This window comes from Crinia signifera, chromosome 5 (assembly GCF_055691185.1).
Source record: "Crinia signifera chromosome 5, ASM5569118v1, whole genome shotgun sequence".
Taxonomy (NCBI): domain Eukaryota; kingdom Metazoa; phylum Chordata; class Amphibia; order Anura; family Myobatrachidae; genus Crinia; species Crinia signifera.
Genome location: NC_139221.1, coordinates 179,640,044 through 179,643,985, shown reverse-complemented (window position 1 = coordinate 179,643,985; position 3,942 = coordinate 179,640,044). Strand labels below are relative to the sequence as shown.

Genomic DNA, 3,942 nt, shown 5'->3' with positions numbered 1-3,942 from the left:
CACATGCTTCAATGTGAGCCAGTACAAATGGTAGACCTTTTATACTAGGTTTCACAAATTCTACATTGTGATGGTGGCACATATTAAGGCCTGTGCAATTGCGGGCCTCCAGATGTGGACGAAGTCCACATCCCAGGATGCGTAGCATAACTTTTGCTATGTGGCCATGCTGAAGCAAGCCATGCTGGGATGTGTACTTCCTCAAAATCTGAAGGACCGCAATTGGGAAGGGCTGCACATATTGAATTACTACACATGTACTACATTATATATTTATATATTACATCACAAACACCTTGTCATCTTCACTCAGTACAGTGTTAACAGGTGCACACTGTTGTCCAAATGTCTAATATTTATAGAATACCTCTGTAATAATTTGCACATACAGCAAAACACACTTGCCTGCGCTTAACATGCTGCCAATCCCGGGCCTGATGGGACACCTTATTAATTTCATCAGTGATCTCTTTCCACAGCTTGTCTTTGGTGTTGGGGGTCATTTTTTTCGGGCCAAATTCAATCAGGTCACGTGCTCTTGGCACTAAAATGCCCAGCTCCACCTTTGAAAAGGGTGTGTTTCGGCTTCTGCTTGCCACATCCATACTCCCAACATTGCTTGGTCCTGGACATGCAGCTGGAGTTTGGGCTGCCACTCCATCACCCACGGAGTGTGCTTGGGTTGATGGCAAACTGCTTGCAATTACAGGCTGTGTTGCTGCTGCCCTTTCACCCTCCTCACGTCTGCTCCTCTCCATCAGCCTTGCAGTGATGGAAGTTAGTCTCTCTATAATAGCCTCGTGGTCAGAGGTGACCTCTCCTTCTGATTCAGAAGTCATTCACCTTGTAAATGTGTCATGTGTTTATGTGGCCATTTATAGTTGTGGTCTGGAGTGTGTTTTCGCAAGCACGCAAGACACACCTGCGTTAGCACGTCCACACCTGCGGTAGCAGGTAAAACCTGGTGTTGTTGGTCATGGTCTAGCATAATGGCTATAAGTTTAGTTTGCAGTGCACTCTCATATGTCACTGTTATTATGTGCATGACATGTGTGGAATGTTAAATGCATGTGTGTGCTATCTTTGATACAATAGGTGTGTACTCTTCACAATCCATGCCATTTTTTGTTATTTGCTCACGAGCGCATAATTTTGCCCGAGAACGCCAAACACATGCTGTGTGCCTATAAAAGAGCAGATTGTCCCGTTTACCCACACTTGCTATCCTATATGTTTGTTGACGGTGGCGGTTTTGCAGGAGCAGAACGCATTGTACCAGAGGGTAAGTTTAGTGGCCACATATTTGCACTTTGAATGTTGCTACATTTAGCTAGTAATGATTAATACTTTTTGTAATGTCTGCAATGCATACAGAGATATCCATATGTATGTTACAATGCATGTGTGAACAGGTGTTTTGGTAGTGATTGTATGGTTCTGTCACCTATTTTAATGTGATATTTAATTGCATCACTTTACCCTTAGGATATTTGATTTGGCCAGCTACTGGTGTATCATTTGTGGTGTTTCTGCTGTCTCATAAGGTAAATTACTCTTTACAGAACCTTTATCTTCATACTAAGGGCAACTTCTTTCTGCATGCTAAATTTCATGTGCTTGCTACCTTATTTGCTAGTTTCATTGTGTGTATTGTGAACTAATGACATTGTAATATCATGTAAGCGTGTGTGTTAATGGCTTTTGGTGTACACATCCCCTTTTACAGGACTGTGGTCATATATGGATCTATTCAGCCATCCTTTGCCCGTATGTGTTATGTTGCTTGTGGTGTGTGCGTTTGTGTGTATGTGTTTGTGGTTCCTGTCACTAAATTTGTTCCATTTGTCTTTACAGAGTCAAGTGGTCGCCATACATGTGGGTGGGTGTGTGGCAACTGGACCAACGTGTGGCTCAACCTCTTCGAGGAAGGAGGCTGGGGCGTGCTAAAATATTCCGCACACGTGTGACCCTCTTTGGGATGCCTGATGATGAGGTACAAACTAGGTACCGGTTACCACCGCATGTGATCCTAGACACTCTCTCATTAATAGAGAGTGGTCTGGAAAGTTGTCACCGGCTCCCAACAGCAATTCCGCCTCTCACACAGTGGCTGGCGGTGTTGCATTTCTGCGCCTCAGGGTCTTTCCAGCAAGTGGTGGCAGTGCTTGCAGGAGTTTCCCAACCTACTTTCAGTAGGATCCTGAGGCGTGTAATATCGGCCATGTTTCGACGCAAGGGCCACTTCATGGCCATGCCATTTGACCAGGACTCTCTGGATAGGGTAAAACTGCAATTTCACCACCTTGCAGGTTTCCCTAATGTGATAGGTGTTGTGGATGGGACACATGTACCCTTTGTACCACCATCACGTACTGAGCACATCTTCCGTAATCGGAAGATGTTCCATTCCCTGAACGTGATGGTGGTGTGTGGGCCATCCCTTGAGATCCTGGCCTTTAACTCCAACTTTCCGGGAAGTGGCCATGACTCCTATGTCATCCGTCAAACCAGGATCTGGCAAAGATTAAAAGAGCTGGAAGGACGTGACATGTGGATTTTGGGTGACTCCGGTTACCCTTGTACGCCCTGGCTCCTAACTCCTTACAGCTCCCCCACTCCAAGCCCACAGGAGTCATACAATACGGCCCATGTCGCCACCAGGCAAGTGGTGGAGCGCACCATTGGCCTCCTGAAGGGCAGATTCCGTGTGCTCCATCGCACTGGTGGTGACCTCCAGTATGTGCCAGCCATGGTGGCAAAGATTGTGGGGTTGTGTTGTTTGCTACACAACATAGCTGTAACGAGATCGGTCCCCTTCCCTGCGGAGGAAGTCCATCCACCTGAGCCACACGACGGTGCCCCCTGCCGCTACAGACACCCACAAAATGTGCGTGGGTACGCCCTGCGTGACTCTGTGGTGTCACGTTTTTTCAGGTAGGTTGAATAACAGTGTTTGACACCATATTTACAAGTACTACCCACATTCCCGCAGAACATTTATGTGGATGAACCATGTAAATCTTGTTAAAACACATTTCCAGATCAGATGTGTGATTACATGAACCAATATATATGTGATGTTGTTCTGTTACAATATCTTCGATGTATGTATTGGAATGTGTATTAAATAATGTGGTCAATTTCCCTATCCTTGTAGCTGAACTCATCAAGCAGATTGTCCAACACACCATCCCCAGAGGCCACCACTAGCCACAACCAGGATGCTGGCACACAAACTGAAGGGCAGGCAGGGTTGTGATCTGCTGGCCAGATGGAATGTCAATATTATTGCACAAAATGGAGGATGTGTGTGTCAGCAGATGTGTTGGTGTGTATGTGTGTGTCATCAAAGACAAGTATATGTCGTTTAGAACTCACTCTAATGGCTATTCTTTCTATCCTTTCCAGGTGCAACACAGAGAAGACACGCATTTGTGGCAATGCTGCGGGATGTTCCAGTGCACCTAAGGGATGCTGCTTGCTGTGTGTTCCCATTGCTGAACCTGCTTAAAAACTAATGTAGCTGCTATGTTTGCACTAGTGACAGTTTGGAGATGTGACAAATAGGGTTGTGCACAATAAAGTTTTGAATTTTCACTTGTGTCTGTGTGGGTCAGTATAGTACTGATAGTGATAGGACTATACTAGTAGTGATAGTGATGGTGTGAGAATACCCGAGATAACAGATATGTATGTTTTCAGATGACACTTGTTGAGAGATATTTGTGACGAGTATTCTTTATATACAGTATGGCAGGGGCGGATTGGGGACCAAAAGTGGCCCTGGAAAATCTCTGGAAGCGGCCTCATGTGGGCGGCACCAAAACAAAATGGGCGGGGCCATTATAGCAGTGGGCTGCGTTACTACATCAGTATAGCTGCCAAACTTGAAGCTGAAAGATGCATGCTTTTCCACCTAGGCTTCATGGGGAAGGGGCGTGG

The 3,942-nt window shown here is 45.7% G+C and overlaps 1 long non-coding RNA gene across 1 annotated transcript; it reads left to right on the top strand.

Annotated features, from left to right (window-relative positions):
- Positions 1 to 1,883: 1,883 nt before the first annotated feature.
- On the top strand, positions 1,884 to 3,607 carry LOC146079603 (uncharacterized). The gene is made up of 3 exons (XR_014474637.1): positions 1,884 to 1,993; positions 3,158 to 3,328; positions 3,409 to 3,607. It is a non-coding gene; the product is annotated as an uncharacterized LOC146079603 (long non-coding RNA).
- Positions 3,608 to 3,942: the final 335 nt, after the last annotated feature.